This window comes from Aegilops tauschii, chromosome 1 (assembly GCF_002575655.3).
Source record: "Aegilops tauschii subsp. strangulata cultivar AL8/78 chromosome 1, Aet v6.0, whole genome shotgun sequence".
In the NCBI taxonomy this organism is placed as follows: domain Eukaryota; kingdom Viridiplantae; phylum Streptophyta; class Magnoliopsida; order Poales; family Poaceae; genus Aegilops; species Aegilops tauschii.
The window spans coordinates 58,364,564-58,386,381 of record NC_053035.3 but is presented as its reverse complement, the minus strand read 5'-3'; the positions used below and the strand labels follow the sequence as shown (position 1 = coordinate 58,386,381).

The 21,818-nt window shown below is 45.7% G+C and overlaps 1 long non-coding RNA gene across 1 annotated transcript; it reads left to right on the top strand.

Annotated features, from left to right (window-relative positions):
* Nucleotides 1-17,205: 17,205 nt before the first annotated feature.
* LOC109785878 (uncharacterized) lies at nucleotides 17,206-19,380 on the top strand. The gene is made up of 5 exons (XR_002238192.4): nucleotides 17,206-17,947; nucleotides 18,034-18,081; nucleotides 18,282-18,326; nucleotides 18,545-18,589; nucleotides 18,668-19,380. It is a non-coding gene; the product is annotated as an uncharacterized lncRNA (long non-coding RNA).
* The last annotated feature ends 2,438 nt before the right edge of the window (nucleotides 19,381-21,818 follow it).

Below are 21,818 nucleotides of genomic sequence, written 5' to 3'. Positions count from 1 at the left end.
GAATTATTCAAAGGAATTTTAAATTTACCAAAAGGTATCTAAATTTTTGGAATTTGGCCAAACTTTCTAAAAAAACTAATTTGTAAATACAGGTCATTTTTCTTCTCTAGGGGGAAGTGGGATATGTAGAGCTGGTTACTCGAGAATACGCTGAGTGAAAATTCCCTAAGTAATACAACAAGAAATTCCTTGCACAATGTACGCATATGCCATGTCGCGCTGTCTGTGAGAGCATCTTCAGCCGCGCCCCCAGAAGGGCCTCCCCAGGCGATTTTTTCGCGCCTTCATCGAAAAAACGGCCAAGTCGCGCCCCCAGGAGCCCGATTTTCGCCGGCCTGGGCCGAAATTAGCGCCAGCGGACCCAGGCCGAACCCAACGCGCTAGGGGGCGCCCGGGGGCGCCGGGCGAATCGTTTTTTCCGCGAAATAGCCGCGGGCCCTCCTTGCCAGCGACTCGTCTCTCTTCTCGCCGCTCTGTCGTCCTCATCGCCTTGTTTCCCGCAGCAAATCAATGCCAAAGTGTTGGGGAACGTAGCGGAAATTCAAAATTTTCTACGCAACACCAAGATCAATCTATGGAGTAATCTAGCAACGAGGGGAAGGGGAGTGCATCTACATACCCTTGTAGATCGCGATGCGGAAGCGTTGCAAGAACGCGGATGAAGGAGTCGTACTCGTAGCGATTCAGATCGCGGTTGATTCCGATCTAAGCACCGAAGAACGGTGCCTCCGCGTTCAACACACGTGCAGCCCGGTGACGTCTCCCACGCCTTGATCCAGCAAGGAGAGAGGGAGAGGTTGGGGAAGACTCCGTCCAGCAGCAGCACGACGGCGTGGTGGTGATGGAGGAGCGTGGCAATCCTGCAGGGCTTCGCCAAGCACCGCGGGAGAGGAGGAGGGAGAGAGGTAGGGCTGCGCCAAGAGAGAGATCATCTCGTGTGTTTGCAGCCCCAAATACCTCAAGTATATATAGGGGAAGGGGAGGGGCTGCGCCCCCATCTAGGGTTCCCTCCCCAGGGGTGGCGGCAGCCCCCAAAACCCATCTAGGGTGCGGCCAAGGGGAAAAGAGAGGGGGGCGCCACTAGGGTGGGCCTTAAGGCCCATCTGGACCTAGGGTTTGCCCCCTCCCACTCTCCCTGCGCCTTGGGCCTTGGTGGGGGGCGCACCAGCCCACCTGGAGCTGGTCCCCTCCCACACTTGGCCCACGCAGCCTTCTGGGGCTGGTGGCCCCACCTGGTGGACCCCCGGGACCCTCCCGGTGGTCCCGGTACATTACCGATAGCACCCGAAACTTTTCGGGTGACCAAAACAGGACTTCCCATATATAAATCTTTACCTCCGGACCATTCCAGAACTCCTCGTGACGTCCGGGATCTCATTCGGGATTCCGAACAACATTCGGTAACCACGTATATCTATTCCCTATAACCCTAGCGTCATCGAACCTTAAGTGTGTAGACCCTACGGGTTCGGGAACCATGCAGACATGACCGAGACGTTCTCCGGCCAATAACCAACAGCGGGATCTGGATACCCATGTTGGCTCCCACATGTTCCACGATGATCTCATCGGATGAACCACGATGTCGGGGATTCAATCAATCCCGTATTCAATTCCCTTTGTCTATTGGTATGCTACTTGCCCGAGATTCGATCGTCGGTATCCCGATAACTTGTTCAATCTCGTTACCGGCAAGTCTCTTTACTCGTTCCGTAACACATCATCCCGTGATCAACTCCTTGGTCACATTGTGCACATTATGATGATGTCCTACCGAGTGGGCCCAGAGATACCTCTCCGTTTACACGGAGTGAAAAATCCCAGTCTCGATTCGTGCCAACCCAACAGACACTTTCGGAGATACCTGTAGTGCACCTTTATAGCCACCCAGTTACGTTGTGACGTTTGGTACACCCAAAGCATTCCTACGGTATCTGGGAGTTGCACAATCTCATGGTCTAAGGAAATGATACTTGACATTAGAAAAGGTTTAGCAGACGAACTACACGATCTTGTGCTACGCTTAGGATTGGGTCTTGTCCATCACATCATTCTCCTAATGATGTGATCCCGTTATCAACGACATCCAATGTCCATGGTCAGGAAACCGTAACCATCTATTGATCAACGAGCTAGTCAACTAGAGGCTTACTAGGGACATGGTGTTGTCTATGTATCCACACATGTATCTGAGTTTCCTCTCAATACAATTCTAGCGTGGATAATAAACGATTATCTTGATCAAGGAAATATAATAATAACCAATTTATTATTGCCTCTAGGGCATATTTCCAACACAAAGCTGTCGCGCCGGTCAGCCTCCTCCATTGATGCCTCACGGGCGGCGTAGTGAAGACCGGACGACGCGCGTCCCTTGCCCGCCACGCGTACACACGGCGGCAACGCGTACACGCGGCGCCCCGCCTATATAAGCCGACCCCAGCGCGCCAGTGACGCACAGCCCTCCACCGCCGACGCGCCATTTCTCCCCCATCCCTCCCTTTCCTCTCGTTGTCTCCAGTTCAACCATGGCCGAGCGCTTCCCAGGCGACGGCGCGGCGGCGAACGGCTGCGGCCGCCGCCACCTTCACGACGACGAAGCTCGGCTCCTCTACGAGGCCGAGTACCTGGTCCCGCCGGACATGCGGGTGCCCGAGTCATGGAGGATCAGCGCCGGCGGGGTCCCGGTGCCACCACCGCCCACGGATTTGTTTTTTTAGAGTAGCATGCTTGGCAGTATGAGATGCTATTTGTTTATTCAGCTGCACAGTGACTACTCTTGTCCTCACCTCACGTACCACACATAGGTTGATTTTTTTATTCCGGCAACACAGCACAGCAACATGTCTAACGCATGGCAGCGAGCGCCTGCCTCGGGCTTCCGCCCAAAAAATGAGCAGCGCGTCGATGTTTCTAATTCTAGGGAATAAGTACTACCAGACCAGCTTTCCTATGAAACACTATCCACCTTTCCCGTGTTCCGAACGGTTGGAAGGGAAAGAATACCGTAGGAATTGTGTCCCTACGAAAATCCTGCACCAAACCTGTGAACCGAACGCAGCCTTAGTTGTTCTTAATCTAATGTCCCTGGTAAAAATGAAGCCATGCCACTGTTATAAGCCATGACAAGTTTAGCCAAATGTTTTTGCCTGTAATTGTTTGAGACTCTGACTGTTTCCTCTGTGCCTTTTTGTGCAAACAGGGATATCCAATTCACCTGGTTGCTGTTGTGACCTTTTGGTGCACTGCACAAAACTCTTCTTAAAAGAAGTGACTTTTGTGCTGTTTAACTGGAATGTCAGAATGGAACAATTGGTACATTTTGGTGGAACTGCACAAAGGGAGATCTGTGTTCCAATCCTCATCATCCATATTGGCGCCATAACCTTCCTTTAGGTAAGAATGATATTTAATGCATGTGTTCATCTCTATTTTCCGACTGCCATGAGAAAATAATGCAGTTTTTTACTAGTACACTTGTGCTCCCTCACTGACAAAACCAATTCTTAATTAGAAGGCCAATCATGTACTTGGTTTCACCAACTGGTGAGGAGAAAGAGAAACAGAGCATGAAGAGGAAGAAGAAGAATAAACAGTGCCAAGACGATCTTGCTGAAGCCAGAGGCCTCAGTCGAGGCCATTCAAGGGCTCTGGCAACGACTACCTTACATGTGAGACGATCCTCCAGGGAGCCCTTCCACTTCTGATGTCTCACATAATTAATTAGGAGTACTTAAGTACCACTAATTTATTACTGCCTAATTTTCCTGTTGGAGTTAAACAAATCTTTAGTAGGACCCTATGCTGAATCATGTACGTGTGTATGTTTGTCTATGGAAGTGAATCATGTGGTGGAGCAGGGAGGGAATATTATTAGTGTCATGGCATAATAGTGCTATTGTTTTGCATGTCAATTTATTGCCATTGGTTCAATGAGGCAATGTTTTGCGTATTGTCCATCATGAATTTGATGCTACTGTTTGAGTAATATGCTAATGTCTTTCTATCCTTTCTCACTAAGCTAATGAAGGTTTCACCTTGTTCCTACTTGTGCAAACAGGGATCATGTTGTGCCAATCATACATTTTAGTGGAACTACACAAGACAAGACAATACAATGAACTGTATCCCAGCCAGTGCTTTCACTCTGCTGGAAGTTCTTGATAATCATTCGATATAATCTCAGCACTGGTAAACAAGAGTGATTTCAACCATACATTTGAAGTGCACAAAAATATATACTATTGTGTGATTCTAGTGAGTGTTTTATCATCTCTTATGGGACTACATGAATAAGCTTTTTTCTCAGGTTGGTACGGGCCTAAGGCCTTCATCCATATTAGTTTGCTGTCATCTCTATTTGTATCGTGCTACTGTCATGAGAAACTCCTTTATCTTTGCACGTTAAAGTTCTGCAACCTATGATAAATGGCAATGCTTTGAGTGTTGAGTTGAGCTAATTGGCACTGATTAAATAAACTAATACCTCTCTTTAAGCAAGACTACTATGTTGCTAACTTTACCCATTAAGATAATGAGGGTGCTTCTATTTGTTAGTGTATGTTTCATCAACTAGTCCCACTATTACAGTAATCTCACTCTCTCAATATATGTGCCAACAGGGATGCTCGATTTTCGTGGAACTGCACAAAAACTTTGGGTGCTTCATTGCCTCGACAGCTTCCGTCCTTTCCTGTCAGTCGCTAATCTCCGCTTGCTTTCTTCCTTTGCTGTCAGTCGCTTGGCTTATCTCGGCTTCTAGTCAAAGGAAATAGTAATTGATATGCTACCTCACACAGGTTGGTACAAGTCTTTATCTTGATTATTGTGCCTGTCATATGTATTGGTAATTTGGTATTGTGCTACTGTTTGCCGATTTCATAAAGGAGTAATTTGGAGCCTGAACTCGCAGGCAAATCATTACATCGGATGATTTCAGTAGAACTGCACAAAATGATCAGATGGACAGGTACTTATGCTGCTGCTATGTAATCCAAAGTTCACTCAGACAAGCAACGATGTTGACAAGAATTGCCTATATTCATTCGAGTATCAACCGGCGTCAACCAATTGTCAAACTAGAAGTATTAGGAGAGTGAACGCCAAAAATATTGCTTGGTGCATAGCCCAGAAAAACGCAGTCCAGTCTTTGGTCCCAACTTGTGTCTTTTGGTTATCGGCACATATGGTAGCGAACTATATGGCATGGAGTCTAAAGAATCCAGACAAGTTGGTTGACGCGTATATTCATCTGGCACTTAATCAGTCTGCACGCCAAGGATGCTCCATTTCAGTTGAACTGCACAAAAAATTTGGGTGGTTCATTTTCTCAACCGCCTCCTTTCTCGTCTGCAATGTAGAATTTTGGCGAGATACAGGACCAAGATGAGCCAGTAAACTAGTTGGATGAAAGTAGTGGCCAAGTTGCTCAAACCTCCCTCGGCACGAGGCCACTATTTAAGGATAAACCTACAAGCAAAGTTGAGATTGTCTGTGCTGCCTCTTATGTACTCGAAAGTTTACTCGTACAAGAACTAATTTTAGCAAGAAGTACCTCTGATTGAACACCATTTACCAGTCTGTACCCTAGGTAATTAAAGTTCGTCCATGGATCATATTGGTTGTGATCTCAATCATTTGGATGCATAAACATACTGAACATGTATATATCTGAATCTTTTTGTGAATTATGTATGAATATTGTCATGTGATCTATCAATCATTTGGATGCATAGATATGCTGAGCTTGTGTATATATGAATCTTTCGAGTTGTTGATAGTGAATGTTGGCTATGAATATGAACGTGTCCTGTGAACCTGAGTTTGATATGAATGTTTACCTTTTCTGTTGTATTTGTCTGTGAACTTGGGGATATTACCTTTTGCTCCTACGTGCATATGCACCCATTGTCGAAATACACATTTCGAAAAGTTGAAAAATTCGGAACAAAAATCCCGCGTGTATATCCGGACATTTTATGTCCGTTCACAAGGTTTCGGTGAAAAACGACGTTTTTTGTGGCTTGTGTAAAAAAGATAAAGAAATTAGAATGAAGCATCAGAAATTGTCTTTTTTACACAAGCCACAAAAAACGTCGTTTTTCACCGAAACCTTGTGAACGGACATAAAATGTCCGGATATACACGCGGGATTTTTGTTCCAAATTTTTCAACTTTTCAAAATGTGTGTTTTCGACAATGGGTGCATATGCACCTAGGAGCAAAAAAGCCGCGTCCCTTGAACTTGTTAGTATGCCTACTGTGGGGTGTAAAACGCAGGTCTCTTATAAAAGTAATGTTGTGTCCAATTTATGTTTTCCCTTCTAACCACATTATATATATTTATATTATTACTATTATCGTATATTTTATAGAGACTTATATATACATTATAAAAACATCCCACGTGTTATTAACTTATAAAAGTAAATGTTTAACGGAAGTTGGCAAGGAAAATCCTGGTTGTTTTTGACTCACAGGCAAGGAAAATCCTCGTGATTGCGTACAAAAGCTTGCGAAGATTTTAAGGACCAATTTAATAATAACGCGCTCATTTTTATTTTGAGCAATAACTCGCTAATTTCTTAATTATATATATATAATGTGCCTCTCCGGTTTATTCTTTGATATTAATTGCTCCTTCTAACCTAACATTATATATATAACGAGCCCACCTAATTCGTGTATTTCAAGGAAGTGCAAATGGGCTGGGATCTCTTAGAAAATATAAATGGGCCTGATTGATGCGAAATTATTTGTTCACCCAGCCCAGCAAATGGACTGTACATTCTAGAAAACATGGGTTAAATATATGCCACATTTTTGCAGGCTGACATGTGGGCCAATAAGTCGAAGCCTACGCAGGGCGTTGTCAACTTGGTCAATAAATGATTGTGTCAACCACAGCCATTGGACTTACATCCAACGGCCGGCATGCACCTTCAATCTCTCGTCTTCTTCCTCCAGCGTCGTCGGGACCGCCTGGTCCGGCTTCCGGCGGCTAGCGGCTCTGCTTAGCACGCATCGTTGCGAAGCGCTACCCACTACTAGGAAAAGACCTGCTAGTGGCGCACCTGTTTTGCCTACTAATGGCGCACTACAGGTATGCCACTAGCATCACGCCATTAGATTTTTCTACTAATGGCGCACCACAGGTGCGCCATTAGTATCTGGTATACTATAGCGCACCACCCGAAAGGTCACCCATCCTCACACTACTCCAGCCCAAGCACACTTAACTTCAGAGTTCTATCCAACCCCAACACCAGCTCACTTCACAGGCACTTGTTGATATATCTATCATATCAATCTTATTAAACCTTGTTGATGTCTAGGACTTTGTTCATGTTCATGAGTGTTATGAAATTTGAAAAAATATTTCAAACTTCCCGGTCATATTACATATCATATTTTGAAAAAAAAATTCCAAAAAAAAAGTTTTTTTTAAACCAATTTTTTTCTGTTACTAGTGGCGCACCTAGCAAATGGTGCGCCACTAGTAAGTTTGAATTTTTTTTTCATTTTCCCCCCTCTAGATCTTAAAAGCCCTGTATCTTTCGTTCTGTTAGGTTTTTGGGGATTTTGAAGATGTTGAACAACGTTACCCGATTCAATTCGTATGTAACTTTTCGAGTAGATGATTTTTCATATATAAAACTTTTTAATCCGAGTTCGTATGCAAAAGTTATGCCCATTTTACAAATTCCAGAGAGATTTTGCAAATAAAGTCGAAATTCATATTTGTAAATTTTCCCAACAACTAGACCACATATCACATGGGAAACTTATTTTATTTTTTTGACATTTCCATCATTTCCTTTTATTTTTTCTAAAACTGAAAAGGTGGTCCACGGGGAGGGGGGTGCATTTGGTGGAATTTTTGGGCAAAGTTACTAATGGCGCACCGTGGGTGTGGTGCGCCATTACTAGTTTAAACCCACGGTGCGCCATTACTAACTTTGAAATAAAAATAAAAATTTGTTAGTAGTGGCGCACCGAGGGTATGGTGCGCCATTACTAGTTAAAACTAGTAATGGCGCACTGTCCCCTGGTGCGCCATTACTAGTTTTGAAAAAAAAATTGTTAGTGGTGGCGCACCGAGGGTGTGGTGCGCCATTACTAGTAAAACTAGTAGTGGCGCACTATCCCCTGGTGCGCCATTACTAGTTTTGAAAAAAAATAAAAAAAATTGTTAGTAGTGTCGCACCGTGGATGTGGTGCGCCATTAGTATTTGGACACTAATGGCGTACCAACACATGGTGCGCCATTAGTATATAGTAGTGGCGCACCACATGTGTGGTGCGCCATTTGTGTCCATATTATCTATAGCCCTTTTCCTAGTAGTGACCCCACCGCCGGCCAGGCTATCCCTCCACCCCTTGACACCTCCTGTTATTCTCCACAGACTACAGCCCCACGCCGCAACAGAACCAGTTATAACCCTTCTCCTCCTCTCAATCTGCGACTCCACTGCCGCGTTTTCCCATCTCCGAGTCGTTCCCGTCCGGGGCCTCGCCGTCGTCCACCGCCTCGCTGCGTTCGGTGCGGCGTGGTCAACAAACGAGAGTCATCGGAAGAGGACTGTACGTGGAGAGCCTGACGGCTGGGACCCACGAGGTCCATGGTCGCACGCAAGGAAAGTTCCTCCTTATTAAGCTGAAAAAATGTTTCCTCCACCTGACAGTTGGGACCCACCGGCTGTATCTTCGCACGGAAGGAAGTGCCTCCTTGTTTTGCGAAAAAAATTATTCATCCCGTTGACAGCTGGGACCCATCAGATTTGGTGACTGACTTGTGGGCCTACTAAGCGGACGTGTACGCACGGCTTTGTCAACATAATCAACAAATGATTCTAGCAGCTGGACCGTTGGATGTTAATCCGACAGCCGTGCTCCTTCTTCAACCTCTGTTCTTGATCCTGTCTCCCGTGGGCGGCACCGCGGCAGTGCTGCTGTGCACCCGAACCAGTGAAGTTTCCCACTCCTCTCCATCTACGACTCCACTGCCCCATCTTCCCCATCTCCGGGTCGTTCCGGTCTGGGTGCGCTCGGCACGGTGTGGTCAACGTGGTCAACAACTGAGAGTCATCGGAGGATGACTATACGTGAGAGGCTGACAGTGGGGACGCACCACGCCCATGGACGCATGCATGCAACGGAACGTGGCGAGGTCAACGTGGTCAAGGAACGACTTCCATCGAAAGTATACTGTACGTGGAGAGTCTCAGCTGGGTCCACGTCCGCAGCAAGTAAGTGCCTCCTTATTACGCGGAAAATAACGATTCCTCCAACTGACAGCAGGGACCCACTGGACGGGCCACCGTATTTTGCGAAAAAAAGTTTGCCCCCTGACTACTGGAACCCACCTGATGGGCCACCGTATTTCGCAAAAAAAAACGTTCCCCCCGCTGTCAGCTCGGACCCATCGGAAGTGCCTCCTTATTACGCACAAAAAAATGAATACTCCCCCGGCTAGCTGGGACCCACCTTGGTGGGAGGCTGACTAGTGGGCCTACTAAGTTGACGGGGATGAAGGGCTTTGTCAACTTAGTCAATATGAATGATTCTAGCTCCAGTGACCGTACGATGTCCATCCAACGGCCGTAGTGCTTCTTCAACCTCTGGTCTTCTTGCTCCAGCCGCCCAAAGCAGCGCCGGTCGTGTCGCATGCTCCTGCCTCCCATGGCCGGCTGTGCTGCCGCGGAGGCCTCACCGCCCCCTACTATTCCCACCGCTGGCCAGGCCCTGCGGCGACGGCAGCCTCACACCGCAGCCGAACCAGTGAACCCTCGTACTCCTCTCCGCGCGGGCTTCCACTGCCGCGTCTTCCCCGGCTCCGCGTCGTCCCCTTCCTAGGCCTTGCCGTCGTCCACCGCCGTGGTGCTCTCCGCGCGGCATGGTCAACGTGGTCAAGAAACGACTTCCATCGGAAGAGTACTGTACGTAGAAAGGCTGACAACTGGGTCCACAGCCATAGCCCAGTTTTTTTGTGATTTGCCAAGTAAGTCAATTTGTCAGGCCTGTTGGGCTGCAAATCTTTCAAGACGAGGAGAGCTTGCATTCGGCTGGCCGAGAAAATGGCCCATCAGTAATGAGAAATGGGCTGTACATTTTTAAAACACATCAAACCGGCAATTAGTTTCAAATATCTTTTTTTCATTTCGAGATTTTAAATTACATTAATTTTTATGCGTGGAGAATTTGTTGGATTTTATATTGATATACATTTATTTTTAAAATCAGTTTGAATGTGAGTCGAAATTTCGGGATTAAAAACAGTTCGGACCGCACCGAAATATGCAAAATTTCGTATAATTTTTTAACCGTGGCCACAATATGGGCTGTAATGCTAACAAAAAGAATATGGGCTCAAAAAAACCTTAATAATTAGCAAATGGGCTGTAAATTATTAGAAATAATGGCAGATGGGATGTATGCTGTTTTCCACAGATTTGAGGCTTTCCTAAAAAAAGGTTGACGCACAAGTAGTGACTGTTGGATGGCCATCCAATGGCTGTCGTGCTTCTTCAATCTTTGCTCTTCCAGCTCCAGCCGCTCAAACAAGCGCCGGCGGGACTGCCTGCTCCCTCCTCCCCGCGGCCGGCTCTGCTGCCGCGCAGGCCTCACCGCCCCATCGTACTCCCATCGCTGGCCTAGCCATCCCTCAACTCACCCACACCTGCTGTTATTCTCTAGCGACGGCAGACGAACCAGTAAACCCTCTTACAATCGTACTCCCCTCCGCGTGGGAAACAACTGTCGAGTCTTCCCTGCCTCCGTGTCGTTCCCTTCCTAGGCCTCGCCGTTGTCCACCGCCCTGGTGCTCTCGGCGCGGCCTGGTCAACGTGGTCAACGACCGACATGCATCTGAAGTGGACTGTACATGGAGAGGCCGACAGCTGGGTCCACGGCCGCACGCAAGGAAATGCCTCCTTATTACGCGCAAAATAATTATTCCTACACCTGACATCAGGGACCCACCGAAAGGGCCTCTGTATTTCGTGAAAAAATGTTACCGCCGCTGACAGCTCGGACCCATCAGCTATATCTTCGCACGCAAGGAAGTGCCTCCTTATTACGCACAAAAAAATGAATACTCCCCCTGTTAGCTGGGACCCAGTACAGTGGCATGCTGACTTGTGGGCCTACTAAGTTGACGGGGACGGAGGGCTTTGTCAACTGAGTCAATATGCACGATTCTAGCTCCAGTGATCGTACGATGTCAATCCAACGGCCGTAGTGCTTCTTCAACCTCTGGTCTTTTTGCTCCAGCCGCCCAAACCAGCGCCGGTCGTGCCTCGTGCTCCTGCCTCCCATGGCCGGCTGCGATGCGGCGGAGGCCTCACCACCCCCTACTACTCCCACCGCTGGACAGGCCATCCCTCTACTCACCCACACCCCCTGTTATTCTGCGGCAACGGCAGCCTCACGCCGCAGCGAACCAGTGAACCCTCGTACTCCCCTACGCATGGGCATCAACTGCCGCGTCTTCCCCGGCTCCGCGTCGTCCCCTTCCTAGGCCTCGGCTTCGTCTACCGCCCTGGTGCTCTCGGCGCGGCGTGGTCAACGTGGTCAAGGAACGGCTTCCATCGGACGTGGACTGTACGTGGAGAGGCTGCAGCTGGGTCCACGGCCGCAGCAAGGAAGTGCCTCCTTATTACGTGCAAAATAATTATTCATCCACCTGACAGCGGGTACCCACCGGACGGGCCACTGTATTTCGCGAAAAAAACGTTTGCACCTGACTGTTGGGACCCACTAGCTACATCTTCGCATGAAAGGAAGTGCGTCCGGGCAAAAATAAAAACCATTCGCCCCCCTGACTGCTGGGACCCACTAGCTACATCTTCGCAGGCAAGGAAGTGCCTGACAGTCGGGACCCACCTGGTCGAAGAGTACATAGCGTTGTCATTCTGGTCGCGAACGTATACGTACATATATACTGGTTGATGTAGAGGCGCGCACGTGTCGTAGTAGAGGCGCGTACGTGTCGTAGTAGAGGCGCGCATGTAGCATGTACACGTACGTACATCGGCCAGGGTGCAAGAAAGAAAATACGGCCACGTATGTGTACATACGGGTGGGGTCTCGAACGCCTACTGGCGCATACGTACGGCCAGGGCTCGTGTACATGGCTGGGCCGGAACGGAGAAACAGCGTCGTCGTCGTGTTCATGGGGAGGCAACGGAATGCGTCGTGTTCATGGGGAGGCTACGGAATGCGTCGTGTTCATCGGGAGGCAACGGAACGCGTGGGAGCCAACCGGCTGGGTCGGAATGGAATGCGTGGTCGTGTTCATCGGGAGGGCTTGGACGGAACAGGCGATGGAAACGAGGCCTGGTGTACCGCACAACGGAGGAAACGGACCTCCTACGTTCGGAACGGGGTCCTGTTGATCGGGAGGGGTGTGGCGTACCGCAAAACGGAGGAAACGGACCTCCTACGTTCGAAACGGGGGTCCTGTTGATCAGGAGGGGTGTGGCGTACCGGCAAACGGACAAAACGGACCTCCTACGGTCGAAACGGGGGTCCTGTTGATAGGGAGGGGTGTGGCGTACCGCAAAATGGACGAAACGGACCTCCTACGGTCGAAACGGGGGAACTGTTCATCGGGAGGGGTGTGGCGTACCGCAAAACGGGACTCCACGGGATACTGATCATCTCCACCGTCGACCTCCTCCAGCCTCCACGGGCTACCGTCGACCTCCTCCAGCCTCCACGGGCTCCTGTTCATCCAGCCTCCACCGCGCGCTACTCCACCGGCTACTATTCAACCACCCCTCCACGGGCACCCATCCACCGTCTACTGTTCATCCAGCCCTCCACACCACGGGGTCTTGTTCAACCACCCCTCCACAGGCACCCCTCCACCGTCTACTGTTCATCCAGCCCTCCACCACACCACGGGGTCCTGTTCATCCAGAGGCAACGCCACCGCTCACTGTTCATCCAACCCCCCCCCCCCCCCCCCCCCGCGCAACGCTCACTGTTCATCCCAGAGGCAGCATCGATCGGCTTCAGTTAGCAGCAGTAGCGAAGGAATCGCTCGATCGGGTTCAGTTAACAGCCATCGATCGATCGCTCGGGTTCAGTAACACGTAGCCTGCAGTGCAATCGCTCGGGTTCAGTTAGAGCCCAACGCCTCGCTCGGGTTCAGTTAGAGCCAACGCCTCGCACACACGCGCGTACGTGTACAAGAGAAATGCGCATCGCTCGGCCCCCGACCTCCCACCGTAACCGGGAACTCCCTGAAATTTTCCTCGCCCTCGCTTCTACCACGGTTTTTTCCGTCATGGACGGCCCAAAGAATGTCATGCAGCTGCATCTCCGGCCCGCCCAGGACGAAAAGCCCATTTTCTGTCATGATTTTTTGTCATAGAAGTATGAGCCCACCACATCTATGATGATACCGGGTTTTGTCACAATTATCGTCATAGAAGTTTCATATGTATGACAGAAAAAAAATTCGTTCGGCCCAAAATGTCACGGATGTGTCTTTTTTTGTAGTGTAATAGTACGGCTTTCCTACGACTCAAATCCACCGAGAAGAAACGTAGAAAAACGCCGTCTTCAATAGTCTTCGAGGGGCACCAAACCGTCTTGAGCCTAGTGATGAAAAGTCTGAAATACTCAAGGCACACGATTAGTCCGCAAAAGCATTGTCATCAATCACCAAAACACCTTAGGGATAAATATGCCCTTACAGATAGTGACTAGAGAATTCTGTCAATCACTATCTTATCTGGAAGATTAACTCCCACTTGATTCAAGTGATTGTAGTACCCAGACAATCTGAGCACATGCTCACTGGTTGAGCTATTCTCCTCCATCTTGTAGGCAAAGTACTGTTAGAGGTCTCATACCTCTCTACACGGGCATGAGTATGAAATACCAATTTCAACTCTTGGAACATCTTATATGCTCAGTGGCGTTCAAAACCTTTTTGAAGTCCCGGTTCTAAGCCGTAAAGCATGGTGCACTAAACTATTAAGTAGTCATTATACCGAGCTTTGTCAAACGTTCATAACGTGTGCATCTGCTCCTGCAATAGGTCTGTTACCTAGTGGTGCATCAAGGACATAATTCTTCTATGCAGCAATGAGGATAATCCTCAGATCACGGACCAAGTCCGCATCATTGCTACTATCATCTTTCAACTTATTTTTCTCTAGGAACATATCAAAAATAAACGGGGAGCTACATCGCGAGCTATTGATCTACAACATAGTTATGCAAATACTACGAGGACTAAGTTCATGATAAATTAAAGTTCAATTAATCATATTACTTAAGAACTCCCACTTAGATCGACATCCCTCTAATCATTTAAGTGATCACGTGATCCATATCAACTAAACCATGTCTGATCATCACGTGAGATGGAGTAGTTTTCAATGGTAAACATCACTATGTTGATCATATCTACTATATGATTCACGTTCGACCTTTTGGTCTCCAGTGTTCCGAGGCCATATTTGCATATGCTAGGCTCGTCAAGTTTAACCCGAGTATTCTGCGTGTGCAAAACTGGCTTGCACCCGTTGTATGTGAAGGTAGAGTTTATCACACCCGATCATCACGTGGTGTCTCAGCACCAAGAACTGTCGCAACGGTGCATACTCAGGGAGAACACTTATACCTTGAAATTTTAGTAAGGGATCATCTTATAAAGCTACCGCCGAACTAAGAAAAATAAGATGCATAAAAGATAAACATCACATGCAACCAAAATATGTGACAATGATATATGGCCATCATCATCTTATGCCTTTGATCTCCATCTCCAAATTACCGTCATGATCTCCATCGTCACCGGCATGACACCATGATCTCCATCATCTTGATCTCTATCAATGTGTCATCACATGGTTGTCTCGCCAATTATTGCTTTTGCAACTATTGCTATCGCCTAGCGATAAAGTAAAGCAATTATATGGCACTTGCATCTTATACAATAAAGAGACAACCATAAGGCTCCTACCAGTTGCCGATAACTTTACAAAACATGATCATCTCATACAAAAATTTATATATCATCACGTCTTGACCATATCACATCACAACATGCCCTGCAAAAACAAGTTAGACGTCCTCTACTTTGTTGTTGCAAGTTTTACATGGCTGCTACGGGCTTAGCAAGAACCGTTCTTACCTACGTATCAAAACCACAACGATTTTTCGTCAAGTGTGCTATTTTAACCTTCAACAAGGACCGGGCGTAGTCTCACTCGATTCAACTAAAGTTGGAGAAACTGACACCCGCCAGCCACCTGTGCGCAAAGCACGTCGGTAGAACCAGTCTCGCGTAAGCGTACGCGTAATGTTGGTCCAGGCTGCTTCATCCAACAATACCGCCGAATCAAAGTATGACATGTTGGTAAGCAATATGACTATTATCGCCCACAACTCTTTGTGTTCTAATCATGCATATAACATCTACGCATAGACCTGGCTCTGATACCACTGTTGGGAAACGTAGTAATTTCAAAAATAATTCTACGATCACGCAAGATCTATCTAGGTGATGCATAACAACGAGCGAGGAGAGTGTGTCCACATACCCTCGTAGACCGAAAGCGAAGCGTTTTATCAACGCGGTTGATGTACTCGTACGTCTTCACGATCCGACCGATCCAAGTACCGAATGTACGGCACCTCCGTGTTCAGCACACGTTCAGCTCGATGACGTCCCACGAACTCTTGATCCAGTTGAGGTCGAGGGAGAGTTCCGTCAGCACGACGGCGTGGCGACGGTGATGATGAAGTTACCGGCGCAGGGCTTCGTTTAAGCACTACGATGATATGACCGAGGTGTGTAACTGTGGAGGGGGACACCACACACGGCTAAGACAAATCTTGGAGTACCTTTGGGGTGCCCCTGGCCACGTATATAAAGGAGGGAGGGAGAGAGACCGGCCCTAGGGGGCGCGCCAAGTGTGGGGAGTCCTACTAGGACTCCCAAGTCCTAGTAGGATTCCCCTTTCCTTTTCGGAGTAGGAGAGAAGGAAAGAGGGAAAGAGGAAGGGAGTAGGAAAGGGCAAGGGGGGGCGCCACCCCTTTCCCCTAGTCCAATTCGGACCCATGGGGGGGTGTGCCTCCTTCCCATTGGCCTGCGTCCTCTATTCCCGTATGGCCCAATAAGGCCCAATACTTCTTCCGGTGAATTCCTGTAACTCCCTGGTACTCTGAAAAATACCCGAATCACTCGGAACCTTTCCGATGTCCGAATATAGCCTTCCAATATATGAATCTTTACCTCTTGACCATTTCGAGACTCCGCTTCATGTCCCCGATCTCATCCGGTCCTCTTGAACATTTATTATGATATGGTATCATGATATGATACTCAACCCTCTTCTTTATTTAATTGTATGCCATCTATCAAAATTACTTAGTTGGCATGCATGATACTAGTTATGATACTACCATTACGACTAACCTATGGCAACCAGTCTCTGAACGGACCGAGCACATGTAGGATGTAGTCTCTAGTAATGATCAGATATACTTCAGAACAGGTTGATAGGGCATAGTCGTCCAGCGAGGGATCTAGCTTGAAACCTTACATGTCGCTCGGGGACTTTTCTAGATGACCATGCTGTGCACCACGGGACAGCGATGGTTGCGTTCATTTTGTTATGCAGAGGTCTGATATATGCTCAGCACACCTGTATCATCTTGATATAACCATGGAATGAAAGTGTCATTTATCGAAAAAGAAACTATTGAGAATTACTTTGTCTCCTTCCCTGGAAGAAATACCAAGCTCATTTTGTACTTGTTAATTAGCAAACTGCCCAATACATAATCAGGAAATATATCATGCAAATTATACACGTAAGACTTGACTGGATGTATTGAAAAATTAATTTTATTCCGACTTGGAAGGATCAAGGAAAAAACTACCATATATATGCACATCGGCTAGTCAAATGAAGGAAAATTCCGCCATAATAGTTAGACCATCTGCATACCAGTAGCTGTTTATGTAGAATATCAAGACCTAGTAGCTAGTTAGAGAGCTATTGCATTAACTCCCAAAAGACTTTACCTAAGAAAACTCTCAAACGACTTGTGCTAATTTAAGTGGCATGATCAACGAAATTACACTCGACCAGACTCTTGCGAGACATTCACACATTGAGTGGATTCGTTCGTACATATCGTGTTGTTTTCTAGTAATATATATTTTTGTGCATTTTTCATTAACATATATAGTTTGGGCAGATACATGTTTTTTAGGTGAACTATTGTGGATATTATTTTTTTGCGGGTTGAACTACTGCGGATACTAGCCAGCCTGAACCATGTACAAGCGGACCACAACATATGTCACTTGACAGGACAATAGTATATTTGCTAGGTTTAGCCATGTTCAGGGAACTGAACTTTAGGGTGCATTACTGAGGGGTAGAAACAACATCTGAATCTACTTTCGAATAATTATCCATTTACTGTGCGTATGTAGCTAGGTTACTCTCGCCTTTTGGTCTGTTTGGACATCATCCAGTTTCACTTATTTCCATCTGAACTGCTGTTCTGATATAATTATAAATAGTAATGGAACCCAGCTCCCATTTGGTAGGCATATGCAAAAAAAAATCCCTGTAACTCTGAACTGCTTATGTGATATATGCATAGACTGGGCAAAAACCCTGGTCAAATTGAAGATTTAATGACAGTGGCACTCGTATGAATTTATGCATGTATACATCTGTCTAATTAATCAGTTTTGTAAATAGATAATATATAAAATATTTCCTGAAGAGATGTCATGATCGTCCTAATTAAATGCAATTTCTAGGTTTTTTCCATGCGTAAGCCTATAACAAGCGAACTTTTTTCAAGCATTTGGCAATCCACAGGCCACAGCTCAAACTTGCTGAACACGCCTAGTTAGGGATCAAGGCCTCTCTTACTCCAAACAACATGCCGCCCAAGTCGAAGGGTGAGCTAGCTAGTTAACCTCCAGCTATCATAGTTCCGTTCATTAACCAATTAAATTAAAGTTTATATCTTTTTATTGCCATTCAGCGTCGAGTAATAAAGGTCCTATGCCTGGACTGGAAACTTATGCGCAAGGTTCTCATCGACTCTATCTTCATCGCAGCCTCTCCAAATTTGGCCTTCTGTTACATTGAAAAGCATAACCGGTCTCCTAACATCTTAATCACATGCATGAATGCAAACTGATTGATTTTCATATCCATGTAGTACTAGTGTCTGATTGATTTTCATATCCGTGTAGTACTAGTGTTTGATTGATTGATATTGCCGTGCAGGGAAACCACCAGCGCCTGTGCAGAAACCACCTGCTTCTAATGGTGGTTAGTAGTACTCCAGCACTCGAGATTACATTACTTTAGTCTCTAAGTAAGAGTAGCTACTAAGCTAACATACCGATCGTCGTGTGCATGCATGCACCATCGTCGATGTCGGCCTACCTTTTTGATCTAGCTTCTTTTCCTCGTTCTCCAAAAGATTTCTGTTGCACTTTCTCTTGACATGACCAATTGTTGTCTCTGATGCGTTCGCATGCATGCAGAAAAGAAGAAAGATAAAGCACTAAGAAACAAGCCGGATAAAAATGGTAGATATATATTCGTCTGCATATAATTCATGTGGCGCTGCTGAAACCTGATGTACAGAAATTTTATTTTAATTTCAGGCAAGGATACAAGTACTTCCAATTAATCGGCAAATTCAGGATCCAGATATAAAATAATTCTCTTGTTCGGATTGATCGATGCCGAAGAAGTATGATATGAGAATCTACTGCAGACTTGCTAGTATTTATTAGTAAGTGTTAAGAGGTGGAAAGGAAATATGGATCAATCTATTACGTGTTAGTAGTTTGTACGTGCTTGCTTTGGTGCATTTGTACACTTTCCTAAGTTCATATGTTGGTCTCGTATTCACATGTATTAATAAATTGGGATTGTATTGAGTTTTATCTTGTTTTTTGGCATGGAGTTTATTTTATCCTCATTTTTTTGTTAAAACCTGTGAATTTTATCTTGAGCAGTGTCAGTCTGGATCTTTGACAAACTCTGCATAACATGAATAAATATTCTATCACATCATGAGTTCTCACGAATTGAATACACTTTCTGGAAATTTATGTAATTAACTAGGCAATTACCTGCAAAAAAAGGCAATTGCCTCATGCATTGCAATAGAGTCTTGAACATCAACGGCACTAAAATTTTAATTACTAGTTTTGTACACAATAGCCACAATTTACCTGTAGTTTTATCATTAATATGATTGTGTGGCAGACAAATAGAATTCAATTGCCTCTTGAACCATCACTTATTGGCTTAGCAAAGAAAACATGACTTTATTTGTTAAGCCAATATGATGTGGGGCAAGTTGAGATGGTTTTCAGGACAACCAGTGAGGAAAAACCAATGATTGGGGGGGGGGGGGGGGGGGGGGGGGGGGGATCAGGTGGGGGGGATACCCAGAGGTCCGGCGAAGGAAGAGCCAAAGAGGGAACGCTATTACAAAATTATATTACCAAGGTTTTTTCGGTTGGACAATATGTTGGTGGGCACCGGTTACCAGTAATAGCAGTCAAAATAATGCCCTGAATTATTAAATCAAATTTTAAATTTTGAAAAAAATTGATCTCTTTCTTTCAGTCTAAGCAAACTTTGCCAAAATCGGTGGGGGTACGGGAGGTGCCCTGTAGAGCCGAACCAGGAAAATCACCCAAGAAAAGAAACCTGTGAGTAATACCACAACAAATTACTTCACAATGTAAGCATATGTTCTGTCGCTTGGTGCCTTTCGAATATATAATCACAATCTTTTACTATGATGAATATACCATATAGGTACAATGTTTACACATTTTGCACTAGTGCAAGTCTAACTCATTTTCCGCTAATTCACTTGTCGATATTTATCACTAACACTACTACTTTAGTATTTTTCCCGTATCCAGTAAAAAATATTTTTTCCTCGAGAAAGGTCGTTTCTATTAACACGAAATGTAGCACTAAGGGGATACTACACATGATGGGCAACCACACGGCCTCGGCAAAACTACGGTGGAAAGCACATTTATTTGCCCGGAAGCCGCTCCCACCACCACAACGACGCACCACAGTAGACAAACCCTAACCCTACCTACTAAGCAAGAATAGAAGAACGAGATCCCCCTCCCTCCGGCCGTCGAAGTGCCAAGCGGAGGGAGAAGGACCGGCGCCCTCGCCAGCGGAGATCGGGTATGGAAGTTGGTCACCGCCTGTCTCCCGAGAATAGACAGGGCGAAAACTCAATGGGGGAGTTAAACCACTAGGGCCGTGTAAAGGGATATTAACGTTTGATACCTTTCTACTATATAATCCCAATCTTTTACTGTGATGAATATACCATATAGTTGCAATGGTTACACAATTTGGACTAGTGCAAGTCTAACTCATTTTTTGCGAATTCACTTTCCCATATTTCTTATTGACACTACTACTTTATTATTTGTCCCATATATGTGAAAAATACATTTTTCTTGATAAAGAGTGCTTTTATTAACTCAAAATGTAGCATTAGGGGGATGCTATGCATGATGCATGGACAACCACCTGGCCACTGCATAACTACGATGGAAATGTGAAAAATACATTTTCTTGATAAAGAGTGCTTTTATTAACTCAAAATGTAGCATTAGGGGATGCTACGCATGATGCATGGACAACCACCTGGCCTCTCCATAACTACGATGGAAAGCACATTATGGTTGAAAATTCACTTACCATATATAATGTGCCTTCAATCGTAGCTATGCAGTGGCCAGATGGTTGTCCATGCATCATGCATAGCATCCCCTAATGCTACATTTTGAGTTAATAAAAGCACTCCTTATCAAGAAAAAATTATTTTTCACATATATGATTCATTTTTTCCGTTTCAATAATGCGACATGGTCGAGTCAATGCATGCTTTGTTGGACAGGGAACCATCCACTTGTCAATGGATTAAATACTGATTTGCATACCTGTTTTTCTACTGTAACAATAATCAAGCCAATAATAATAAGATTTCTCTGTCATTGGCAATCTTTGTCCCATTGATTGATCTCAGTTGAAGGTTCTATGCTGAGCTGGTTGTGATTTCACTCGCTGACTTCATACTCCGCGGCTGTGCACATGTACACACGTCCTAATAGATACATATACGTTCCACCTGGTTTTACGCCCCTAAGATGTACCATCCCAAATTTTCAATTTAGATGTTATACATAGGTCATCATATGTATGTCATATCTTATTTGCATTTCGTTTGCGATCCTAGAAATCCTAAGAAACTCAAGGACCCACGGAGAGAGTTGGGGACTTCATTTATTTTCATATTTGAATTTTCTCAAATTTGAAAAGAGGATCATTTTAGTTTTAATATTTTTTCTCTCTGAAATATTTTCGATATTAAAATAAATGAGAGAAGATAATATGACTTATTCAAAAATAGAGAAATATTGGAGGAAAATTTAAAATCAAATAAATATTTTACTTGGATTTTTTATTTGAGATTTTATTTTAATTAGAAACGTATGCATTTTTCAAAATTGCATTTTTGGGCCAGAAAAATGTTCACTTTATTCTAAATACTTTATTTAGACAGCGAAAATTGTTTTTGGCATTTTCAGAATTTTTTTATTTATTTATGATTTTTCTTCGGCGGAATTTATTTTAAAAAAGTTCTGGACTTGCCCGAGCCGAGCCGGGCCAAGCTAGCCGCGCCACCGTACTAGAGCCGGACTCCGTCGGAGTCCAGGTCGGCCTCGCCCGTCACCCCTGCCCCAAGGCACCCCCCCCCCC